The 27633-nt window shown below is 36.7% G+C and overlaps 1 non-coding gene across 1 annotated transcript; it reads right to left on the bottom strand.

Moving 5' to 3' along the window:
* Positions 1–23158: 23158 nt before the first annotated feature.
* Positions 23159–23264, bottom strand: LOC121205695 (small nucleolar RNA R71). The gene has a single exon (XR_005900771.1). It is a non-coding gene; the product is annotated as a small nucleolar RNA R71 (small nucleolar RNA).
* Positions 23265–27633: the final 4369 nt, after the last annotated feature.

The following is a 27633-nucleotide window of genomic DNA, read 5'->3' on the forward strand; positions in this document are numbered from 1 at the left end:
GGAGACCGAGAACTCAATGAAAGAACGATACCCAAACCTATTTACCGGTAAGATTTTCGGGGATGAAAAATTTCTTAAGTAGGGGAGAGTTGTGACAGCCATAAATTGACCCTAGTCAGGAAGTGGTTTCGGGACCGCTAAACCGAGTCACCGAAGTATTTGAATGTGATAATTGTTGTCTAGAATATGTGAATATGAATGTGTGAAAGTTTTAAGCTTCGATTTAGTCGATTGCATGTGAATTTAGTTAATTGGACTTATGTGTGACACTTTTGAAATGTGATAGGTTAATCTATAAGGACCTATTAAAGCATGTAGTGAAAATAATGGTTTTGCATGTCAAATACTCCTTTTTTATACATAGTGGCCGGCCATGATGGAGCATATATTAGAATATGTGGTAAATTTCCATGAAGTGGTCATTATTTTATGTAAAAGAAAGGAAATAATAAAAGAAAAAAAAAATGAAAATGTGATGAAAACAAAAGAAGAAATCGGTTCTTCTTGGCCGAATGAAGAGATGAAGAAATAAGGGGAACTTGCCAAAAGAAATTCGGCATTCTTCTTTAGCTAGTAAGAGGTAAGTTTTGAATTGTTGATTTAGTTTTATGATAGGTTAAGTTAGTAATTGGATGCACTCTTAGTAATGTTAAGAAAGTTAGAGCTTTTATGGTGGTTTGGGCATCATGCCGTGAATCTAAGTGTTAACATTGGAGGTCATTTTCATGTTGTATGGGATAAAAGGGGATGATAGTATGGAATGAAGATTTTTGAATAAGTAGGTTAGTAGCACTTCGTACATTCGGTTACATTGAGTCTAATTAGAATGTTAATTTCTTTCTCTATGATTATTTTCCTTGTATGTTAAAGGGGTCCTTTGATGGGGCCGAATGAATTATGAAAGTCATAATAAAAAAAAATGTATGAAGTTAAGGTGCGAATTTTAGTTCGGGTGATAGGGATAATTCGGTTGAAATGTTGAGTATGGGAGTTGTAATTTTAGGTTAAGATCAAAAGAATGGTTAATAGGCATTAAAAGGTTAAATGTATGAAATTTGATGTATAATAACTTATAGGTAATTACATAAGTAAGGTTAAATTTAATTTGGAATATTCGGCCATATAGGTGTATATGTTTGTGATAATATTTTTTGTTAACTCTCGATAATCGATTGAAGGAGTAATATTGGCTTATAAGGTTGAGTTGATTCATGATGTTGTATATTAGAATTAAAAATACTTGAGACTAGGTTACCTTAATAGTGATAATACATTCGGCCTCGAAGCATTAATCGAATATTGGTTAAGGTTTTGATATTTTGAACAAGGATAGTTGTGAAATGGAGTGAAAACCATTAAATTATACACATAAGTATCCAGCAAGAAAATTAAACTACTAAATGTGTTTATTCTAGATCAAGACATCAAAGGGGGAGAATCAAACAAAGGCAAAGCAAAGATAATCGAGTAGTCGATTGGGAATCATTTCATCCAATATAAGGTAAGTCCTTAAGCACTCCTGTGAGGTTGATTAGCTTGTATATAAATAATATTAGTGAATCATAAAAGGGATTCCTTTCGTTAGGAGTTCTCTTGGAATAATTTTCCTATTTATTAATATGACCATATGTGCTATTTAAATTAAGTAAATTTCCTTATCAAAATGAGTTAACATGTGGCACTATGTGTGCGGAATTAAGTAGCACTATGTGTGCCGATTTGGGTGTTGAAGTATAAGAGAAAATCCAATGCACTGAGTGTGCGGTGTGCTATGGCACTATGTGTGCGAGTGTGACGAGCACTATGTGTGCAATACAAGGCCGAGTAATACAGTTGCCAGAGAGAGACCACCACAAAATACTTGAAATGTGACTAGTAGCAAAGGTGCCACAAAGGATTCTGCTGTGAGATTAGAGGTTCGAGTGCCAACCAGAGCCTATACTATTTGCGCTTGCCAAGATGCATCGGCACCAGATGTTATCATCACTACATTTTCTCTTTATGACATGATGTAATTCCTTTGATTGATCATGTGTCGACTCATTCATATGTCTGTATGAATTTCGTGGCTAGTGAGAGTTTACCTGTTGAGTCCATTGAATTCATGATTAAAGTATCAAACCCCTTCGGCCAGTATGTTCTAGTTAATAAAGTTTACAAGAATTGTCCTTTGATGACTCGGGGTTACTGTTTTTCGGCTGATTTGATGCTTTTACCATTTGATGAATTCAATGTGATTTTGGGTATGGATTGGTTGACTCTGCATGATGCTGTTGTAAACTATAGACGAAAGATTATTGAGTTGTCATATTAAATCTGATGATTTGAGTGGATTGCCTGTTTGTGATAACGACGATGCTAGCACAGAAATATGTTAAAAGGGTTGCAATGCTTAGCTTGCGTATGTACTTGATACAAAAGTGTTTGAATTGAAGATTGAACCAGTGCCAGTGCTTTGTGAATATCCAGATGTGCTTCAGAAGAATTACCTGGGTTACCACCGATCAGAGAAGTTGAATTTGCTATTGAGTTAGTATCGGGAACATCACCGATATTGATAGCTCCGTACAAAATGGCTCCAACAAAATTGAAAGAGTTGAAATCTTAGTTGCAAGAGTTAACAGATAAATGATTTTTGTGACCTACTTTTTCATCTTGGGGTGCACCAGTTCTACTCAACAAGAAGAATGATGGATCGATGAGACTGTGTATCGACTATCGTCAGCATATCAAGGTTACGATTAAGAATAAGTATCCTTTGCCGAGAATTGATGATTCAGTTGAAAGGAGCAACAACATTTTCAAAGATTGATTTGCGATTTGGCTATTATCAGTTACGGGTTAAAGATTCGAATATGACGAAAACTATGTTTAGAACTAGGTACGGCCATTATGAATTTCTTTTTATGATGTTCAGATTAACTAACGCCCCTACAGTATTCATGGATTTGATGAATCGGATCTTTAGACCATATTTGGACAGATTTGTTGTCGTATTCATTGATGATAGTCTGATCTATTCTCAATATGAACCTGAGTATCCCGAGCATTTTAGAATTGTATTGCTGACTTTTCGAGAGAAAAAAATATTTGCTAAATCCAGTAAATGCGAGTTCTGGCTCTGAGAAGATGGATTTTTTGGACATATTGTTTCTGTGGAAGGCATTAGCATTTATCCGAGAAAGATTTCAACAGTTGTTGAGTGGAAACCACCAAGAAATGTATCTAAGGTTAGAAGTTTTCTGGCATTGGCTGGCTATTATAGGCATTTTGTAAAAGGATTCTCAATAATAGCTACACCGATAACTGGTTTATTGCAAAAAGATGTGAAGTTTGAATGGTTTGAGAAATGTTAACAGAGTTTTGAACAGTTGAAAGCACTGTTAACTGAAACACCAATTTTAATTCAGCTTGAGTTAGGTAAAGAATTTGTGATTTTTAGTAATGCGTCATTGAACGGTTTGGAATGTGTTTTAATGAAAGAAGGCAAACTGATAGCTTATGCTTGCAGACAGTTAAAACCGCATGAAAAGAATTACCCGATGCACGACTTAGAGTTGGTCGCTATTGTATTCGCATTGAAAATTTGGCGTCATTATTTGTTCGGTGAAAAATGTCACATATTTATTGACAACAAGAGCTTGAAATATTTGATGTCTTAGAAAGAATTAAATTTACGACAGCGTTGGTGGCTCGCATTGTTGAAAGACTATGAATTAGTGATTGATTATCATTCAGGGAAAATGAATGTAGTCGCGGATGCTTTGAGTAGGAAATCTTTGTTTGCTTTGTGAGTGATGAACATGCAGTTGACCGTGTCTGATGATGGTTCAATATTAGTCGAGTTGAAAGCTTAATTGGTATTTCTTCAGCAAATTTGCGAGGCTCAAATATGTGAAAATGAATTACAAGCTAAAAGAATACAGTGCGAGTCGACTATTGATTCAAAGATCAAATCCAATGATTGTTTTCTATTCTGAAGTACAGTGTGTGTACCGAAATATCCAGAGCTTATACAGAAAATTTTATACGAAGCACACAGTGGTAGCTTGTCTGTTCATCTAGGGAGTACTAAGATGTACAATGATTTGAAACAGTTGTATTGGTTGAGATATTTCTGATTCTGTGTCAAGGTGCTTGGTTTGTCAACATTTCAAAGCCAAACATCAAGTACCTTCGGGTCTACTACAACCAGTAATGATACCTGAGTGGAAATGCGATAGAGTTACGATGGATTTCGCATCGAGATTACCCCTATCTGTAACACCCCGAACCCGAGGCCGTCGCCGGAGTCGAACACGAGGTGTTAACAGACTTCAACCCACTTAAAAAAAAATTTTCCAGACAAGCTGCCAGTCTGCGTACTAGTCGCAAAAATAATCATATCTCGAGTTCTAAAACTCGAAATCCAGTTCCATAAATTTTCTCTAAAAATAGACTCATATGCCATCTACAAATTTTTTTCTAGAATTTTTGGTCGGACCAATTGTACAGTTTATTAGTCAAAGTCTCCCATGTTACAGGGATCGACTACACTGCCTTTGTGCATTACGACTTGGATATCTCCCTGCACAGAGTTTCAATACTGATGCCGTTTGTTTCTATAGAAACTAGACTCAGAGAGGAATCTATAATATATGGTATGACTCCTAATTATCTCTGGTTGATTTATAATGAATTTCCAAAGTCGGAACAGGGAATCCAGAAACCGTTCTGGCCCTGTCTCACGAGAACCTGAATATCTCTTAACATACTGTCCATATGATCTTTTCGTTGCTTTATATGAAAATAGACTCATCGAGCTTCGAATACATAATTTATTATCAATTAATTCCACTCCTACTATTTTTTAGTGATTTTTCAATCTCATGTCACTGCTGCTGCCAGCATCTGTTGCGAAAGTAACTAGGTCCATTTCATGCCTACTCCTTGATCCAACTCAATCGAACATTCATGCCATTTTCGCATGGCTTAAAGTTTACATACCAAAGTTCAAACACAACATAATAGCCTATACATGCTGAAATGTTCTCCTAAGCCGGCTAAGAAGAAAGTACCAAAACTTGCTATCCGGTGTGATGACTTCGATGACGGCCCGACCACGCAAAAAGAGATGTGTCCAAGAAACCTAGAATAGGTGACAAGGAAACACCGAGTGAGTTTATAACTCAGTAAGTCATAAGCTATGCACTACCATCCATCAATAACATTATCACAAGAGAAAACAAAATGGAACGAGGCTAATTACTCCATCCATTCCGAACCATACCATAGTTCCTCGACTATCGGTTTAATTTCATACCAATTTATGCATTCACAATCCACATACTCATCAATAGGATATTCGAGGCATTTTCATAAATCATTTTATTTTCGTTACAAACATACAACTAAACGGCCTTTCACCCATTCTACGATAAATTTCATGTACGTGACTTCAAGTATATTTGTCACATAGGTTCAAACTTACCAAGCTCAACACCCAGTATAGACATAGCACCTATTAGCCATGAACTCAAGACACTTACCCAATCCGCTGTCCGTGATCGACTCAATAGCGTCACACACTTAGTGTCCATAATGATTCAAGAATATATATTAAGTCCGCACACTCAGTGCTATATAATCAACTCGCACACTTAGTGCTACATAATCAAACTCGCACACTTAGTGCTACATAGTCAACTCGCACACTTAGTGCTACATAGTCAAACTCGCACACTTAGTGCTACATAGTCAATTCGCACACTTAGTGCTGCAAAATTTAAACCCGCACACGTAGCGCCAATCTCATGGTCATAAATGTTTATACTCGCACATTTAGTGCTGAGATCAACAACTCAATACATCTCACCTCTTTTCTTTTCATTCAACACTTTCATCACCACATGCATACATGTATATATATATTTATCATTCCATTCACATCATTACATAGACGTTATGACCATTTAAATTAATACAAACTATATGCTTAATGACTTACCTCGTGTTGGGTAAGACGGTTCCAACTCGGCTACTCGATGACCTTTTCTTTGCCTTTGCTCGATTCACCTCCTTTAACTCCTTGAGCTTAATCAATAATTTAACTAGTTTAACCACCTTGCTAAATATTTACAATCCAATTTCACATGTATATGTATGTTAGTATATTCGGCTAATAACCTCATGCAACTACCATATCATCAAAAATCAAATCACACATGCACATGCATTAGGTAAGTTACCTTTGCTAATTTTAAACCCAACATCACACAAGCTCTCAAGTGATGGCCGAATGCTTCTTTTGTTACCCAACTAATCATTCGACAATTTCATCCCCTTTACCACCCTTTTACGCCTAATTATCTAAATCAAGATAAGATCATCAACATGCCTAACCATAGCCGAATGTGCAACATTAATCTATCACCTCTATCTCTTAAATACTATCAAGTTCATTTACTTCTAATTTCTTAAGTTCAACATCTTAATGCCCATTATAGCCACTCCCATAATCTAAATTTAAAAATCGGCAACACCCACATTTCAACTATCTTAGCCGAATACTCCTCAACACTTAGACTAAAGTATGCACATTAAACTTAATACAACTTTCATTATTCCTTTCACCCTCAAACATAATTTATAAATCTTGCCCTTCCTTCCATGTTTCGGTCAATTATTCAAATTACCTCATAACATGAACATTCATTTCAACTATTCTAGCATGACTCATTCGGCCTTAACAAAGAACCACTTTTCATACAAGGACAAAAATAAATCAAATGAACCTCCCATTTAAACCCCATTCTATCTTCTACTTACTCAATAATACATGTTTCTTAGTTCATATTCATCTATAACCATTTCAAATCACATACTACAAAACATCATCAATTTGGCATATAAGAACATAACCAAAGGTTTCTTGCAACACAACTCAAAAATCAACGCATGGGTCATGTTATGAGCATCAAAACAACTCAACTTCACAAAAAAAATGCCAAAGGAACCACATGATATCATACCTTAATCTATAAACTCACTTGGCCGAATGTCCTAGCTTCCATTTTTCTTTTCTTTTCCTTATGGTTTCGGCAAGATGATAGAAAAGATGATGGAACTTTGTTTTTATCACCACTTACTAATATAAATTTATTATACATAATTCCCACCAAATATAAAAAATGAAGACAAGGGAACACCATAATGCATGCGTATGTTGGCCGGCCATTCACATTCAAAAATGGTCTATTTGACATGCAAGTCCACTCTTTTTGGTACATGCAGTAATAGACCATTTTAAATTGGACTATCATATTTTCACCATGTCTCAAATCGATCCCTATTAACAATTTCTCATGCAATTGGTAAAATTAGGGAATGAAACTTCCACATACTCATGTTCACACATAATAAGCATAGAATATAGCAATTAATTATTTTACGACTCGGTCTTGTGGTCCCGAAACCACTTTCCGACTAGGGTCACATTAGGGCTGTCACACTATCTCTGAAGAAGAAAGATGCTATTGGGTTGTTGTTGATTGTTTAACAAAATCTGCACATTTAATTTTGGTACATACAGACTTTTCACTAGACAGATTAGCTAAATTGTACATCTTTGAGATTGTCAGATTGCATAGGGTGCTAGTTTCTATTATTTCAGATAGAGATCCGTGGTTTACATCATGATTTTGGACGAAATTGCCAGAGGCTTTGGGTACACGATTGAATTTTATTACTGCATTTCATCCTCAAACCGTTGGTCAATCCGAAAAAGTAATTCAAATTCTCGAAGATATGCTTTGTTGCTGTGTTTTAAAGTTTGAGTGCAATTGTGGTTGAATTTGCGTATAATAATAGTATGAAGCTTTATATGGTCGTAAATGCCAAACTCCATTGTACTGGACCGAGCTTAGTGAGAAAATGATTCACAGGGTCGATTTGATCAAAGAGACTGAAGAGAAAGTGAAAGTAATTGATGATAGTTTGAAAGTAGCTTCAGATCGATAGAAATCATATGCAGATTTCAAATGTAAGGATATTTAATTTCAAATCAGTGACAGAGTGTTCCTGCAAGTATCGTCGTGGAAGAAAATTCTTCGTTTTTGTCGCAAAGGAAAGTTGAGTCTGCGATTTATTGAACCATATGAGGTTATCGAGAGAATTGGGCCAGTAGCTTATCAACTTGAATTACCGTCAGAGATAGAAAAGATTCATAATGTTTTTTATGTGCCAATGTTATGATGGTACCAATCAGACCCATTGCATATAATTGCTCTGGCAGAGGTTGAAATTTAGCCCGAAATGTCGTATAACGAAGAACCTATCAGAATTTTGGCCCAAGAGATTAAAGTGTTAAGAAACAAAAGCATAGCTTTAGTAAAGCTACTATGGCAACGACATCGTGTAGAAGAAGCTATGTGGGAACCCGAAGAAGTTATGAGGAAACAATACCCTGACCTATTTTCTGGTAAGATTTTTGGGGAAGAAAATTCCTAAGGAGGAGAGTTGTAACAATCCGTTTTTAGTGAAATTAGAATAGCGGTTTCAAGACCACAAATCCAAAGTTGAAATATTTATTTAATTATTATTTTAATGTCTACAACATATTAGTAGTGTCGTATAAAAATTTCGTTAAGAAATTTTGACATTTTTATGCTTAATTTAGTGAAAAGGGCTAAATTTAAAAAGGTGCAAAATTAGAGTTCTATAAGTTAAAGGTACTAAATGGTTATGAAATTAAATAGTTAAGGGATTTATGTGGTAATTAGACCACTAGTATTATTAGTGGACAAATATGGACATATTATTAGGTGAAATCAAAGTTTATCACTAAGGTTAATTAAGTAAATTGATAAATAAATAAAGTAAAATAATGTAATGGATGTTATCATCTTCTTAGTTGAGATTTCACCATTGAAATTGAAGAAGAAAGAAACCATATTAGGGCTTGAACATTCAACTACGAATATCTCTTTGCATGTAAGTAATTTTTGTCCCATTTTTAATGATTTCTATGTTTTTGAAGTCTTTGTACCTTAATCTAGCTAGCCAGGGACTAATTTGTGAAACTATTATAGTATTAGTGTTTCACCATTGTTGAATGTGTATGTGTTTTGATGTTTGATGGTAGAAAATAAATGGTTCTTGTTAGATAAATAGGTTTTGTAAAGTGATTTTGGTTGAATATGTCAAATAGGGATTAAATTGAGAAATGTGAAAATTATGTGGTAATTGTGTGAAATAATGAAATGTATGGGCTGTTTAAGCTTGTATGAAATTCGGCTAGCATGGCTGTGGATTACATTGCATGAATTTACATTTTTATGAGCTAAGGACTAAATTGTAAAGAAGTTAAAATATTAGCGGTAAAAGTGTAAATTTACAAAAATATGTATTTTGGGATGAATTGAATAGAACAAATACTAAATGGATTGAATTTAATTATTTAGATCAAGTTAAGCCTCATGCTTGAGTTGGAGGCCCCCTCCATCCATCGAGTCAAGTAATGCGCTATCGGAAATTTATCTGCCGCGTATCTCATGTCATGCATCTTGTTTCTTCGAATCGGTTCCTAGTGTTAGTCAATCAAGATTCGCCATCCAGAGAGGGAAGAGCCTTTACTTTAGGTTAGGTCGATCTCGTCATTCACGCAATTCCCCTGTCCATTGATCGATCACGTGAGTACACATCCAGTCAGCATATAGTGAACGAAAGATAAAGTATCGGACTAGTTGATCTTATTTCGTTGTTTTTGTGATCGAGGTAAGTTCGTATGTTTAATGAGCATTAAATTATATACGTTTGAATGCTTAATTGATATAATTATGTTGATATGACACTGCAAAAATTTCTTGAAGAGTTATCGACAATGTATACATCCTGGTTGAATCTTAGGAATAGATAGATACAAATGACATGTCATTAGGGGTTACTGTCTTTTGGGTGTTGGTCTCGTATGTTCTACCGATGACTGAGTTTTTCGGCATGTGTTGTCGTTACTAATTAGCTTGTGTAAGCAGTACTGTACTTATGCCTTGATCGTCAGCTTGTGTGAGCAGACCCAGTGATAGCTCGTGAGTGAGCATTTATATGAGATATGAGATAGAGATGGTTTCGACCATGTATTTGGCACTTAGTGTGCGACATTCCCTAGTATCCGATAGTTTTCCAAATGGTTCAACAGGTATATTGATGGTATGAAAGAATAAGAGATTGATACGTACCAATACAGGTATGTATGTGAATCATATAAGCATTGTATCTATGAAATTTGTAAATTTTATGTCTAACCTTATGGATGAACATGTGTTAGGTTTGTGGATTAAATTGCATTGCATTATGCTGTGTTTAATTACTTAAATTATGATTAAATGGTAAATTGTACTTATTAGCCATACGAGCTTACTCAGCTTAATAGTTTACTCTATTTACTTTTCCGTGTTTTATAGTGATTTCAAAGCTTGCTCGGATTGAAAGTTGTCAGAGATCTTATCACACTATCTAACCGTTATTTTGGTACTTTTGAACTTTGTGTATTTTGGTTATATGGCATGTATAAGTTTTTTTTTAGCTAATGTAGCCTTTATGTCTTGTTGAATTTTTGGCTGTTTGAATTGGCTTGTAAGTAGTCATATATTTTAAAATGTATGTATATATGTGGTTAGCCTAATCTTTTATGTATTTGGATTTCCATGGAAATACAAATTCGAAAGTATAGGGCTGAGTATTTTAGAGCTGCAATGATGATTTTGAGAGAGCTGAGTTTTGGCTAGAGACTACGATCCAGGTATTTGATGAACTGTCTTGTACGCCAACAGAATCTATTATATGTGTTGTATCGCTTCTGGGAGATACTGTATACCAGTGGTTAAGCACTTTAATATCTGTGGTGCCGAGAGAACAGGTCACATGGGAATTCTTTTATACTGATTTCAGAAAGAAATATATAAGTCAGCGGTTTCTTGATCAAAAGCACAAAGAATTTCTAGAACTGAAACAGGGTCGTATGACCGTAACCGAGTATAAAGAGAATTCGTCAGACTGAGTAAGTATGCTCAAGAATGCATTTCCACTGAAGAAATTATGTGTAAATGGTTCGAAGATGGGTTGAATAAAGACATTAAACTTCTAGTCGGGATTCTTGAACAGAAAGAATTTGTTGTGTTAGTCGATAGAGCTTGCAAAGCCGAGGAGCTTAGCAAAGAAAAGAGAAGAGCCAATTTTGAGGCTAGAGATTTGAGAAAGAGGTTAATGAGTAAACCCTATCATTCTTCTTCAAAGAAATCAAGGGATTGTTATAACCGTTCGACTCTTTCATTAGGGTATTCCAACAGAGATCGTGGAAAGCAACACACGAGTCCAAAAGCTCAAGCTACTTCAGTATCGAGCGTTGGTAGTGTCAAAGTGAACAAACTTGAGTCTCAACAATGTGGAAGATGGAATTTTGGAGATTGTTGGATGAATAATAAAGCCTGTTTCAGATGAGGCTCACAAGATCATTTTATTCGTGATTGTCCTGAGTTACTTGAGAAAGACAAATTTCTGAATACAACGCCAAGTAATACAGTTGCCAGAGGGAGACCACCACGAAATACTGGGAATGTGCTAGTATCAATGGTGCAACAAAGGATTCTACTGTGAGATCAGAGGCTCGAGTGCCAGCCAGAGCCTATGCTACTCGCGCTTGCAAAGATGCTTCGACACTAGATGTTATCATCAGTACATTTTCTCTTTGTGACACTGATGTAATTGCTTTGATTGATCCTGGATCGACTCATTCATATGTTTGCACGAATTTAGTGTCTAGTAATAGTTTACCTGTTGAGTCCACTGATTTTGTGAGTAAAGTATCGAATCCCTTAGGCCAGTATGTTCTAGTTAATAAAGTTTACAAGAATTGTCTTTTGATGACTTGGGGTTATTATTTTTCGGCCGATTTGTTGCTTTTACGGTTTGATAAATTCGATGTGATTTTGGGTATGGATTGGTTGACTCTGCATGATACTGTTGTAAACTGCAGAAGAAAGATTATTGAGTTGAAATGTCAAAATAGAGAAATTATTCGCATTAAATCTAATGATTCGAGTGGATTGCCTGTTGTGAAATTGGCAATACTAGCATTGAAATATGTGAGGAAGGGTTGCAATGTTTGCCTTGCATATGTACTAGATACAAAAGTGTCTGAATTGAAGATTGAATCGGTGTTAGTGGTTTGTGAATATCCAGATATGTTTCCAGAGGAATTACCCGAGTTACCACTGACCAGAGAAGTTGAATTTTCTATTGAGTTAGTACCAGGAACATCACTGATATCGATAGCTCCGTACAGATTGGCTCCAATAGAATTGAAAGAGTTGAAATCTTAGTTGCAAGAGTTAACAGATGAAGGATTTGTACGACCTATTTTCTCGCCTTGGGGTGGACCAATTCTGTTTGTCAAGAAGAAAGATGGATCGATGAGATTGTGTATAGACTATCGTCAGCTTAACTAGGTTACGATTAAGAATAAGTATCCTTTGCCGAGAATTGATGATTTGTTCAATCAGTTGAAAGGAGCAACAATATTTTCAAAGATTGATTTGCGATCTGACTATTATCTGTTGCAGGTTAAAGATTCGAATATGACAAAAACTATGTTCAGAACTAAGTACGGACATTATGAATTTCTTGTTATGTCGTTTGGATTAACTAACGACCCTGCAGTATTCATGGATTTGATGAATTGAATCTTTTGATCGTATTTAGACAGATTTGTTGTTGTATTCATTTATGATATTCTGATGTATTCTCGAGATGAATCTGAGCAAGCCGAGCATTTGAGAATTGCATTGCAGACTTTGCGAGATAAAAAACTATTTGCTAAATTTAGTAAATGCGAGTTTTGGCTCCGAGAAGATGGATGTTTGGGACATATTGTTTCAACGGAAGGATTAGTGTTTATCCGAGTAAGATTTCTACAGTTGTTGATTGGAAACCACCAAGAAATGTATCCGAGGTCAGAAGTTTTCTGGGATTAGCTGGCTATTATAGGCATTTTGTAAAAGGATTTTCGATGATAGCTACACTGATAACTTGTTTATTGCAAAAAGATGTGAAGTTTGAGTGGTTTGAGAAATGTCAACAGAGTTTTGAACAGTTGAAAGCACTGTTAACTGAAGCACCAGTTTTAGTTCAGCTTGAGTTGGGTAATGAATTTTTGATTTTCAGTGATACGTCATTGAAAGGTTTGGGATGTGTTTTAATGAAAGAAGGAAAAGTGATAGCTTATGCTTACAGACAGTTAAAACCGCTTGAAAAGAATTACCCAATGCATGACTTAGAGTTGGTCGCTATTGTATTCGCATTGAAAATTTGGTGACATTATTTGTTCGGTGAAAAATGTCACATATTTACTGACCACAAGAGCTTGAAATTTTGATGTCTTAGAAAGAATTGAATTTGCGACAACGGAGAGGGCTCAAATTATTGAAAAACTATGAATTAGTGATTGATTATCATCTGGGGAAAGCGAATGTAGTCGCGGATGCTTTGAGTAGGAAATCTTTTCTTTACTTTGCGAACGATGAACACAAAGTTGACTGTGTCTGATGATGGTTCGATAATAGCCGAGTTGAAAGCTAAACTAGTATTTCTTCAGCAAATTTGCGAGGCTTAGAAATGTGACAATGAATTACAAGCTACAAGAGTACAGTGCAAGTCGACTACTGATTTAGAGTATCAAATCAAATCCAATGATTGTTTGCTATTCTGAAGTATAGTGTGCGTACCAAAAAATATAGAGCTTATACAGAAAATTTTACAGGAAGCATACAGTGGTAGCTTGTCTATTCATCTGGAGAGTACTAAAATGTACTATGATTTGAAAATTGGTGGTCAGGTATGAAATGAGATATTTCTGATTTTGTGTCAAGGTGCTTGGTTTGTCAACCGATTAAAGTCGAACATCAAGTACCTTCGAGACTACTACAACTAGTAATGATACCTGAATGGAAATGGGATAGAGTTGCGATGGATTTCGTATTGGGATTACCCCTATCTCCGAAAAAAAAGATGCTATTTGGGTTGTTGTTGATCGTTTGACAAAATCTGCACATTTCATTCTGGTACGTATATACTTTTCACTTGATAGATTAGCTGAATTGTACATCTCTGAGATTTTCAGATTACACGGGGTGCTAGTTTCTATTATTTTGGATAGAGATCCACAGTTTACGTCACGATTTTGGATGAAATTGCAAGAGGCTTTTGGTACACGGTAGCATTTTAGTACTGCATTTCATCCTCAAATAGATGGTCAATCCGAGAGAGTAATTCAGTTTCTCGAAGATATGCTTCGTTGCTATGTTTTAGAGTTTTAGGGAAACTGGGAAAAATATTTCCCATTGGTTGAATTTGCGTATAATAATAGTTATCACTCAAGCATAAAGATGGCATCGTATGAAGCTTTATATGGTCGTAAATGCTAACCTCTGTTGTACTAAACTAAGCTTAGTGAGAAAAAGATTCACAGGGTCGATTTGATCAGAGAGACTGAAGAGAATGTGAAAGTAATTCGTGATAGTTTGAAAGCAGCTTCAGATCGACAGAAATCATATGCGGATTTGAAACATAAGGATATTGAATTTCAACTCAGTGGCAGAGTGTTTATGAAAGTATCGTAATGTAACACCCCTCGCCCGTATTCAACGCCAGAATATGGTTACGAAGCATCACTGAACTTATTGTACAATTAAACATACATTTCATATACATTTTTCATTTCCATACAAATATCATTCACAAACAATCACATTGTCCTTAATACGAGCCTACGAGGCCCTAAACATGCATTCGAGGTGGTTTGGGATTAAACCGATAACTCAGGAAAATTTTACAAACATACAAAATACATGAGGCACATGCTCTGTGGTACTGTCGTGTGTCTCACACAGCCAAAGACACACCCGTGTCATTGTAAACTGAAAAATATATTGGATTTTTCCTATGCAATTTATCACCATTTTACTTAAATTTGTTGTTAAAACTATGTAGTTGTTTAATAATGAAATGTGTGAAAATATGAAATTAGGACATAGAAATTATTAAAATCTGATTTTATGCTTTATTATATAGTTTTCAAGCATAAAATGACTTATTTTATATTTATTTGAACATATAATATTTTTAAGACATAAAATGGGCCATGCATGATTAAATTAAATAATAAAATATAGAATTATATTTAATAATTCATTTTAAAATATTTCATTAATAATTTAGGTTTTAATTATTTATTTATTTTATTCTTTGGTCCTTTAATTTATTGATTTATTTTAGACAGGTTTGATATATTTGTTGGATTACAAAAACCGTCCAAATTGAAGACCTAGTCAACCCAATTTCGGCTACACATGGCTGTCCACATAAACCACTTTTTGGTTTAATTACACAAGGTCCTTGCAATGTTGAAGAAATTAGAGATTTGCCCGAAGATTTACATTTCACCGAGTCTCAGTCCTGAGTTGTTATGGCATTTAAGTTGCTTAAAAATCAAGCAAAATTCAACTCAATATCCACTAAGCATGGTCGGCCACTCATTGGAAAAGCTTGAAGAGACTAAACCTCTCTATTTTTAGCAAACTACCCTCCTCTCTTCACCTATAAATAAGACCTCATTTGATCCTTCATCTATCATCCCTCATCATTCTCTCTTCTCTCTCAATTCTCTTTAGCATTTTCCATTCCCCACACCTAGCATCATCTCTTCATAGAGATTTTAGCAATTAAGCCTCTTAAAGAGCCCTTGGTCGGCCACCTTAGAGAGCCATCAGCAAAGGAGCAAAGCGAAGAAGTGAATGAGCCTCGTCAGTAAGAGTCTTGGGTGACAACCACTCTGATTTGGGTTTAATCTTTCTCTTCTTTAATTTAATCTAAAATGTTTGCTATGTGTTCTTTATTCTTGTTTACAACAATGTTAGCATAATTTTATTTAAGCTAGGATGATTTCTTTGATTAAATAATATTTATTTTATTCATGCTTATAATGTTTGTGCCTCAATTGATCATGTTTTCATTTAAAATCAAGCCTGTATTTTATTCATACGTGATTGAAATGCACTTGAATTAGCTGAGTTATCCTAACCAGACAACGACTAGTGGACACATGATTGAAATGTGCATGCTCAATTTATATCCTAACCCGATTAAATTGCAGGTTGCATAACAACTCTAACCAAGCTCTATTATCTGCATAGTTTTTAGATTTCTGTGATTAAACTGTTTCAAACCTAACACGCCCCTGTTACCTCACACGAATGCTAAGAAACCCTTAGTAAATAAGGATCAATAAAATGCGTATTTACTAAGTAAAGGATTTTCCATGGAAATTTTTTCGAATGTTATTAAGCATGTTGATAATAAATTGAGTTTAATTACAGTAATTGTTCTAGTTTATTGACGTTAAAATTGTTGCAAATTGTGTTTAATTTTGCTCAAATCTATTTCATTCATATAGTTTGCATACTTAGGATAATTTGCATTAGGGATCATCGCATTAAGTTAAATATATTTAATTTTAATCATCACTTCTCAATCATATTGTGTTTTTATTTTCCAAGTTGTTAATATAATTTTACAATTAAGTGATTTAACACAAATACAATCCCTATAGAGACGATAACTCTATACTTACTTATTACTTGATAATGGCTATGTACACTTGCACAAACCTACATGTTACAAGTTTTTGGCTCTGTTTCCTGGGATTGTTAACTTTGCCATAGTCATTTTTTTGTGAATTTATTTACTTCCAATTTGGTTTATTTCTAACATTACTAACTTATTCTATTTAATTTTGTGATTTTCTTTTTAGGTGTTTATGAGCATAGATCGGATTATCGATTTACTCTCTATAGACCCTGAAATTGTTGAACTTGTTGAAAGTGTACATGGTAAAGAATGACACTTTGATCCAAAGCCAAGCAGCAACATTGAAAAATTTAGGAAACCAAATGGATCAGTTAGCGATGGAGCTTCGTAATGGACCACAAGGAACCTTACCGAGTAATACTGAGAATCCAAGAAGTTTGGGTAAAGAACATATCAAGGCAGTGACATTGCGAAGTGGTAAAATTCTGGAACCCCAACTGATTGATGTCGAAGATAAGCCTATAGAAAAGAATCAACCAACTGTTGAAATTCTTACACTAAAAGAGTCAGAATCTATAAAGATTGACAAGGTAAATCCTAACGTAGTGAATTCAGATACTTTAACATCTTTTTTGGATGCAGATTTACATACTTGGAAGAGTTATCCGATTCAACGGAAAGTTCCATCACCTCCATATCTGCAAAGATTGCAGTAACACAAACAGAAATAGGAGGTGCAATTCAAGAAGTTTTTAGATGTTCTGAAGCAGTTACACATCAATATTCTGTTGGTGGAAGCTTTAGAAAAAATGTCGAATTATGTCAAGTTTATGAAGGATATACTATCCAAGAAGAAATGACTGAGAGAGTGTGAGACTGTTGCCTTGACAAAGGAGTGCAGTGAGTTCCTGCAGAACAAACTACCACCGAAATTGAAAGACCCAGGAAGCTTTATTATACTCTATAACATTGATGAATCTTACAGTGGTAAAGCTTTGTATGATTTAGGAGTGAGTATCAACTTGATGCCTAAGTCTATTTCCAAGATGCTAGGGATAGGTGAAGTAAGACCTACAACTGTAATGCTTCAGCTAGCAGACTGATCTTTAGCATACCCCGAGGGAAAGATCGAAGATGTTTTGGTCAGAGTCAATAAATTTATTTTTCCTGTTGATTTCATTGTCTTATATTTTGGAGCAGATAAGGAAGTGCCGATCATCCTTGGGAGACCTTTCTTAGCCACGGGAGGAATGTTAATTGATGTGCTGAAAGGTGAACTCACCATGCGAGTTCAAGACGATCAGGTAACTTTTAACATTCTTAAAGTGATAAAATTTCCCGATTCGATCGAAGAGTGTTCAGTTATGAAAGAAATAGAAACCATGGTTTCTATGGAAAGCAATTTTGAAGAAGATCTATTGGAGAAAGCCTTAGATCTTGACCCTTTAGAGGATGCAGAAGGTGAAGAAAACATGGCTTTGATGGAAGCCAATTCGAGAAATTTTATTCAATCTACACGGTTTGAACCATTGGAGTTAGAAGTTAGAGAATTTGTGCAACCCAAGTTGTCAATTGAAAAACCACTTAAACTTGAACTAAAGGTACTTCCTTCCTATTTGAAATATGTTTATTTAAGTGACTGTTCCACTTTGCCTATGATTATTTTAGTAGAATTGACGAAAGATTAAGAGGAGCAACTAATTGTTGTTCTAAAGAAATTTAAAAAAGTAATTGGTTGGACCATAGCTGATATTTGAGGTATAAGCCCTTCTTTTTGTATGCATAAAATTATTTTAGAAGAAGGTGAAAGAGCTCGAATTGATGGGCAAAGGAGTCTCAATCCTATTATGAAAGCAGTTGTGAGAAAGGAAGTGATCAAATGGTTAGATGCAGGAATCATCTATCCCATTTCAGATAGTTTGTGGGTAAGTCTAGTGCAGTGTGTGTGGAAGAAAGGTAGAATCACGATTGTTGAAAATGAGCATAACAAGTTGACTCCAACGAGAACTGTTATTGGTTGAAGAATCTGTATTGATTACAGAAATTGAATAAAGCCACTTGAAAGGACCATTTTCTGTTGCCTTTTATGAATCAGATGTTAGATCGACTAGCAGGTAATGAATTCTATTATTTTTAAGATGGCTATTCGGGATATAACCAAGTACTTGTAGCTCTGGAGGAACAACATTAAACAACCTTTACTTGTCCATATAGTACGTTTGCTTTTAGGCGAATGCCTTTTGGTTTATGCAATGCACCTGTAACATTTCAACGATGAATGATGGCAATATCCATTGATATGGTTGAAAATTTTGTTAAGGTTTTCATGGATGATTTTTCTGTTTTTGGTAACACTTATGATATTTGTTTGAGTAATTTGGCTAAGGTACTGAAGAGATGCGAAGAGAAGAATCTTGTCTTTAACTGGGAAAAATACCATCTTATGGTTAAGAAAGGGATTGTCTTAAGGCATAAAATCTCAAAAAGAGGAATTGAAGTCGATAAAGCAAAGGTGGACGTAATTGAAAGATTAGCGGCCCCAATTAATGTGAAAGGAGTCAGAAGTTTCTTAGGCTAGGTCAGTTTTTACCGAAGGTTTATCAGAGATTTCTCGAAAATTTCTAAACTGTGGTGTTTGTTGTTAGAGAAGGATACAGTGTTTGATTTCAACAAGCATGTTTGGAAGCTTTTGAAGATCTAAAAAAGGGTTAATCTTAGCCCCAATAATCGTTAAACGTTATTGGAGCTCACCTTTTGAGTTGATATACGATGCAAGTGATTATGTCGTTGGAGATGTGATGGCCAAAGAAGAAACAAACTGTTTCACCCTATTTACTATGCAAGTAGAACTTTGACGAGAGCCCAACTCAATTATACGGTAACTTGAAAGGAACTCTTTGCTATTATTTTTGCTTTTGACAAATTTCGCTCATATCTTATAGGTACCAAAGTTACAATATTTACTGACCATGCGGCCATTGAATATTTTTTCACGAAGAAAGATGTGAAACTGAGGCTAATTCATTGGATAATTTTACTCCAAGAATTTGACCTCAAGATCCAAGACAGAAAAGGTGTCAAAAATCAAATAGCTAATCATCTGTCGAGGTTGGAGCAAGATCAGGTAACACCTTGGTTTGCTGATTTTGCCAATTTTCTTGCATGTGGAATAATTCCTCGAGAAATGACATACCAATAAAGGAAAAAATTCCTTCATGGTAGTTGGTATTATTTTTGGGATCTATTTTTTTTAAACAATGTGCAGATAATATAATCCGAAAGTGTGTAGCTGAAAGTGAGATTGCTGAAATCTTGTATCATTGCCATTCATCTCCAAGTGGGGGACACTTTACTGGTTCACGTACTGCAGCAAAGATTTTGCAAGCAGGTTTCTTTTGGCCTACACTATTTAAAGATGCTTATGCTTATGTGAAGAATTGTGATAAATGCCAAATGACCAGAAATATATCAAGAAGGAATGAGATGCCCTTGACAAACATTTTGGAGATTGAATTATTCGATGTATGGGCCATTGACTTCTTAGGCCCATTTGCTTCTTCATATAGAAACAAATACATCCTAGTTGCTGTGGACTATGTATCCAAATGGGTTGAAGCTGAAACATACCCTACAAATGATGCTAAGGCAGTCATGCGATTCCTACATAAGCATGTGTTTACATGATTTGGGACACCAAGAGCTATTATTAGTGATGAAGGTTCTCACGTTATGAACAAACGTCTTAAATGGTTGCTTGACAAATATGATGTGAATCACAAGATTGCTACTACCTATCACCCTCAGTCTAATGGGCAAGTTGAAATAGTGAACCGTGAAATCAATGGTATCCTTAAAAGGGTAGTACGCCTTAGCAGGAAAGATTGGTCTTGAACGCTCGATGATGCATTATGGGCCTATCAAATAGCATTTAATACACCGTTAGGAATAACTCCTTATCGGTTAGTCTTTGGAAAGGCATGTCATTTGCCACTAAAGTTGGAGAATAGATCTCACTGGGCTTTAAAGCAATTAAACTTTGATCTTAAGAAAATCGGTGAGAGAAGGATGTTACAACTTGATAAGTTTGAAGAGCTGAGGTTGTTTTCCTATAAGAATGCCAAAATGTGTAAAGAAAGATCAAAGAGATGGCATGATAGTCATATACAACCTCGCAAGTTTAAAGAAGGTCAGAAGGTTTTGTTGTTTAATTCAAGGTTGAAGTTATTTCCTAGGAAGCTTAACTCTCGAAAGAAAGGACCCTATACCATCCATCGAGTTTATCCTTATGGAGCTATTTAATTATATGACAATTACGGAGGTACGTTTAAAGTTAATGGTCAACGTCTCAAACACTACTTGGATGGTGAAGTTGAGCGAGTTGAATCCTCGTTCAAATTAACAGACCCTTTGATAAACGCCAAATTATATATATCTATACCCCAAATACTTAGCATATTTATGGATGTTTATTACTAGATTTGTGGATTTTGGTGTTCTTAATCCAGTTATTTCATGTTTTGTACTCAGGAGAGCACCAAGAGTCGAAAGAAGCCAAAAACGAGCTAAAAGGGACAAAACGGACCAAATCGAGAAGATGACACGGCCTAAGCCTTGCCACATGGACATCTCACACGCCAGTGGCCTTCGGGGGTGTCGACCAAGGTTTTCACGATCCACACGGCCTGGCTATTGAGCCCACATGGTCGTGTGCAATTTAACGGATCGAACACGGCCTGGTAAACACGTCACACAGCCGTGGTACAAGGGCTTGTCCCCTTTTCAAAGAGTTGTATTTTACACGAAAAAGGGTACTTAAAGAGGAAGAAAGCCAATCCAAAGCCTATATAAACATCCTAAGTGTGACCTAGAAGGGGTCGCTCCTTTCAGAACTTTTCTGGAATACAAAACTATTCGCTGGGAATTACTTGAAGAAAGCCAGACGATCCATCTCAAAAGTCGGAGCTACTCCAAGACTGAAGATCTCTCTCAAAATTCCTTCAGGGGTTTTAGAGTTTTCTTTATGTTTTGTTATTTTCATACTTTTGAGATGTACTCTTATTTTATTATGAACTAAACCCCTTAGATACCTAAGGGGGATAAAACCTATGATGGATCTTGTTATTATTATCTGAACTGTATGATAAAAACTTGATTTGTTCTTAATTATGTGTTCTTAATGCTTGAGTTAATATTCCGGGTATTAATTCATGATTTGATGGCTTATGCAGAGGAGGAATAGACCCTGCCTAAGAGTAGATTTGACATAATTAAGTGGAGTTGATCGAACGCCTAGAAATAAGGTTACGAGATTTTACCGGATTAGGGTGAAACCTAATAAGGGGATCTGTAGATCGAGTTAAAGCAATCCTAGAGTGTTAATTAGAGAAAAGTCTGGTTATTCAATCTAGGGATTAGATGTTATTAGTCTTGAATACGGATAATAACTTAACTTAGGGATCTCTACGGAACAAGTCAAGTGAATAAATCGTCCAGTTCAGAGTCAGATAACAAGTGAAATCTAGGTGGATTCCTCCTTGGGTGTCGTCTTTATCAATTGCTTCTCTTCAAGTCTTTTTCCAAATTCTCTCTTTGCTTTAATTAAATTAGTTAATTAGTTTAGATAATTAGTTTAATAAACAAGCCCTTTTATTTCTAGGTTAGATAATAAAATGATACTTATTACTAGTACTTTTGGTTCCCTTGGGTACGATATCCCGGTCTTGCCATTACTATACTATTGTTCGATAGGTGCGCTTGCCTTTTCGTCGTGATAATAGTTAGTCTAGGTTTGATCTTCATTAGAATATTTATTACTTGTACGAATCACGCGATCAAGTTTTTGGAGCCGTTGCCGGGAATCTGAAATATTAGAAACACTAATTTTTATTACTTTAGCCATTTTTTTCTTGTACTTTTATTTTATTATTTATTAATTTAGTTTTTCTCTCTTTTGGCAGGTTCTTATAGTTTATGACTAGAAGAAACCATCGGGACGATTACTTTTTGATGAATAAATCGATCGTACAATTTTCAAAAATCATAGAGAAATAAGGCGTAGCTTACGATACACGGAGAACGAGTGAGAAAATGATACTCAACCCCCAACCGACGAGATGGCTGAAAACCAAGGCGATTAGCTGCCTCCTGCAATTGCAGCTAATCAAAATTCTGCTCCACGTACTATGGATGACTATGCTAAACCTTCTTTAATAGGAACTGAGTCTAGTATAGTTAGGCCTGCTATTGTTGCGAATAATTTCAAACTAAAATCTGACACAATTCAGATGATACAGCAGTTTGTTCAGTTTGATGGTTTGTAGGATGAAGATCCCAACACGCACTTGGCAAATTTTCTTGAATTTTGCGATACATTCAAATCAATGGCGTTTCTGATAATTCCATTCGTCTTCGATTATTTCCCTTTCACTGAGAAACAAAGCTAAACAGTGGTTGAACTCGTTACCACGAGGGTCTATCACTACTTGGGAACAAATGATCGAGAAATTTTCACTAAAATATTTTTCGCTGGCTAAAACGGCTAAATTGCATAATGATATCTCTTCTTTTGTACAGATGGATTTAGAAACACTTTACGATGCATGGGAGAGATATAAGGACTTACAGAGAAGGTGCCCTCACCATGGGTTACCTCTTGGCTGCAAGTTCAAACGTTCTACAATGGTGTGAATCCCTCGACAGACAAATGATTGACGCAGCTGCTGGCGGAACATCAACAATAAAACACTGGAAGATGCCTATGAATTCATAGAGGAGATGTCACTGAACAACTATCACTAGCAAGTTATGAGGACAAAGCCAACGAAAACAGCCGGTGTCTATAACATCGATTCAGTCACCATGCTCTCTAATCAGGTAGAACTTCTCAATAAAAGATTGATAGTTTTCTTGGTTCTATGCAGGTACATCCAGTAATGAGGTGTGACTCAAGCGGAGGAGGTGTGCATACAGAATACCAATCCTTCAATCCCACAACCGAAGAGGAACAAGTCAACTATATGGGTAATAATAACTTTAGATCTCAAATAACCCATACAGTAATACTTATAATGAAGGTTGGAGGAACCACCCAAATTTTCCTGGGGAGGTCAAGGAAATCCAAAGCCACAAAATCGTCAGGGTTTTCAACAGCCACCTTATCAACAGGAGAAACAACCAACCTGAAAAGATGCTTTCTAAATTCATCTCGGTGTCAGAAACCCGTTTCCAAAATACCGAGACAGCACTTAAGAACAACAAGCATCGATCCAAGGACTCGAAACTCAGATAGGCCAGCTATCCAAACTAATCTCCGAATGACCACAAGGTAGCCTACCAAGTAATACTGAACCTAATCCAAGGAACACCTCAATGCAATTAGTGCCCAAGATAAGGAAGGATTCATTACACCTGAGCCAGAATTACAGCAAACAACGCGATGAACAAAGGACGAGAAGAGGTAAACAATAATGATCCAAATAGGTAAGTACAAATCATGAACCTCGTGTGCCACATCCTAAAGCAATGACGAAAGACAGAACAGAAGAACAATTTGGCAAATTTGTCGACTCTTAAAGAAATTACTATTAACTTACCCTTTATTGAAGTTCTTTCGCAGATGCCCAACTCAGGAAAATTCTTAAAGGACTTTTGAGCAATAAAAGAAATTAGACGCTACTTACATGTGAACTCAATGTAGTCTGGTCAGCTATTCTAAAGAATGAGCTACCTAAAAATTAAAAGATCCAGGGAGTTTACAACTCCTTGTTTAATTGGTAGTCTATCTGTGATAATGCTTAGCTGATCTAAGAGCAAGTATAAAGTTATGCCGTATAAAATGTTAAAACGAATAGGTCTCGGTAAACCCAAACAGACTAGGATGAGCATACAATTGGCTGACAAACAGTTAGATTTCCTAAGGGTATTATGAAGACGTTCTCGTTAAAATTGATAATTTATTTACCCAGTAGACTTCGTTGTCTTAGATATGGATAAGGATAATGAGGTACCTTAATTTTAGGGCAACCATTTTTAGCAACTGCCAGAACCATTATTAATGTAGGTACAAGAGAGCTAACATTTCGTGCAAGTGACGATGCAGTAACACTCCAAGCACGCAACTCAGTCAAACTCTAGAATCAAGCTAATGCTATAAAACCTGTCGATGATAAAACTATTATTCAATCATCCTTGCAGGAACTTCTTCGAACCAAGACAATAGAGACAGTGCGCTACTATCATGAAGAGAACAAGATGTCCATGAAGAACGAAGACTAGGATAGAGGAGCTAGACGAATGGCGAGAACACAACGAGAACACATGATAAACCGAAACTACGCAAAAGCAAGCCCGATACCTCTCCTAATCAACTTAAGGTTGGCGATATAGTCTTACTAGATGCTGTTGATCCTCACATTGTCACTACCACACCAAATGAGGAAATCCCTCTTACGGTACTCAGTATTTTCCCATTCGGTAGAGTTGAGGTGAGTCATCCCAAGTTTGGCACTTTTAAGGTAACAACACCCGATTAAAACCTATTTTAAATTGACACCAGGAACGAGGAGTATGAACCCTCAAACCACCATGATAAATCAACGGAGAGGTAAGTCAAGCTTAGACTATAAATAAGCACTTCTCGGAGGTAACCGAGCACTAAAATATTTTGATTTCTTTCTTTTTAACTTCTCACACTTCGAATCAATTAACTTAGTCTTTAAATTGCAAAGTTTTTCAGCACACACAGCCAGGAACACGGGCGTGCCTAAAGCCGTGGCCAATAGGGAAGAACCACGATCGTGCAATACGGCCGTGTTGAAGCAGAACATGATTTCCCCAAACACAAGGTGCGATAAATCCCCACAGCCGTGCGACATGGCCGTGGGTGAACTTGATAGGAGACCACGGGAGTGCCAGAGACAAGCTCGATTCTGTTTTTCGACACGGGCGTGCGACACACCCGTGCCACTCGCCGTGTACAACAATACACATGTTGCTACCATAAACCACAGGCGTGGTAGAAGCAAACAAAGCTAGGCACGACCGTGTGATATGCCGTGTTTGACACACCCCAAGACACATGGGCGTGGACAGTAGCCGGGCATGACCTTTGAAAATTCGAAACAACGGGTCACCTTCAATCCCGCCCCTGCCGTGACCTTCCCTATATAAACAACCACTGTATCTCCCCCCAAACCTAGCCGATCCCTTCCCCACACCTAAGTTCTTATCCGGCCACCAGTCCCGCGTCACACGCCCGTGCTCGCCACCACATCCCCGTGTGCCACCATACAACAGCCTTTGGTTCACTTTCTCAACTTTATTTTTTTTTATTTGCTACATTAGTATTCTACATGTTTTACATTGATATTGTTAAGTTAGGAATTTGCTTTAGAAATTTCTATATTTGAATTATTTAAGCCACTAAATAGCATATACTAGTTTTAGGCCTCTTGCTTAATTACTGATGTATCTTGATTCTATCAATGCTCATTTTTTTCAGGTACATTATGTCTTCATCAAGAGGAGAAAAGGCCGTGGTCCCACCCTCAAAGAGACGTAAGGGATTGGGTTCTTCCTCGGTACGTGCTACCGCCAAAGTTCGGCACCCGTTCCTTAAATTTTCGTAAGCTTCGCAGGAGGAGCTATTTTAGATATTACGCGCACGACCCATCACCCACGCTGCATTGACTGGGCTGCTGCAGAGCAAGTCCAGCTCGCTGATGCCATCTGCGCCCTCCTGTCCATAGACTCATGAGACGGTTCGCTATCGAGCCATTTATTTAGAGCTAACTTTAGAATTATTCTCTACTTTTATTTACAGTGCTGGGATGAAACAATGACGAACCAGGCACCATTCACTCCAATTAGTAGTCCAGTTCGTGCGATGATGTCTAGAGTTTGGATGCTCTGGACTTTTACCCGATGAGTTTATGGAGGAGGAGGACATGAATGCATACCACACAATACCACATCTCCCCTCCTTGTGCTGGAAGCTTGGCACCACTCTCTCTCACTACGGCCCCAGCCGCCGAAGGCTCAGCCTCTCCCCCTTCCTACGATACTTCCATTGCCATATTGGCCACCACCCTTGATCGGAGGAGAGAGAGCACTGGCGTCGTCCACCCACGACGCCTACTATTGTGGTGCTGGCGAATGCCACATGTGACCGACTTAGCATACTTCATTGCTTTCGCCATTCGTACATCAGACTCCGGCGGCTAGGAAGGGGTGATCTCCATCGACCCCTACATGCGCGCCTTGCCAGACACTTCGGCCTCCTCAACACCGTGCCCAGTCATCAATGCTTACCCTGTAGGTCGATGTTCCCCACAGGGCATCACGCTACGTTCAATGAAGGATGATCGAGCGCCGATGTGGACCGATCCTCCTCAGTAGCATCTCTCACATGCCATTGACGGGGGTTTTAGGACATTCCTGTGATGTTCCCGACAACATGAGAGCCCTTCCACCACGCCACCTAGGGGAGACCAGTTCATGCGGCTGCTTCATTGGCACTCTTTCCGACCGGACTCACCCACTTCGAGCCGTATTGCACTATGCAGTTCGAGTGATTCACGGTGAGTCGGACGGACCGACAGTGGACATATGCAGGCATGATACAGCGCTATACCAGCACTTCCACTCACCACTCCAGCACCACACCTGAGGCCCCCGACGAGGATCATTGATCCTCCTATTTTTTTATTTTTCTTATTTTATTTTATTTTATTATGTTATTTTATTTTCTTTTGATTTTTATTTTCATTTCAATTTTATTATTTTTTTGAAAGATATCAATATTAGTAATATTACTTTTTCCATTTTCTGGTATTTCCTAAGTTTCCACTACGCTCTCTTCCCACACTCTTATAAGCTCTTCATGATTCTACGATTTCCAACAGTTGCTAGGAATTTTACGGATGGGAAACAAATGGGAAATATGCCTCACGAGTGCATGTTCACGACCCAATTTCATCTAGCCACAACAATGGCAGCTACCACTTTTCCGAACACTCA

This window comes from Gossypium hirsutum, chromosome A08 (assembly GCF_007990345.1).
Source record: "Gossypium hirsutum isolate 1008001.06 chromosome A08, Gossypium_hirsutum_v2.1, whole genome shotgun sequence".
NCBI classification, from domain to species: Eukaryota; Viridiplantae; Streptophyta; class Magnoliopsida; order Malvales; family Malvaceae; genus Gossypium; species Gossypium hirsutum.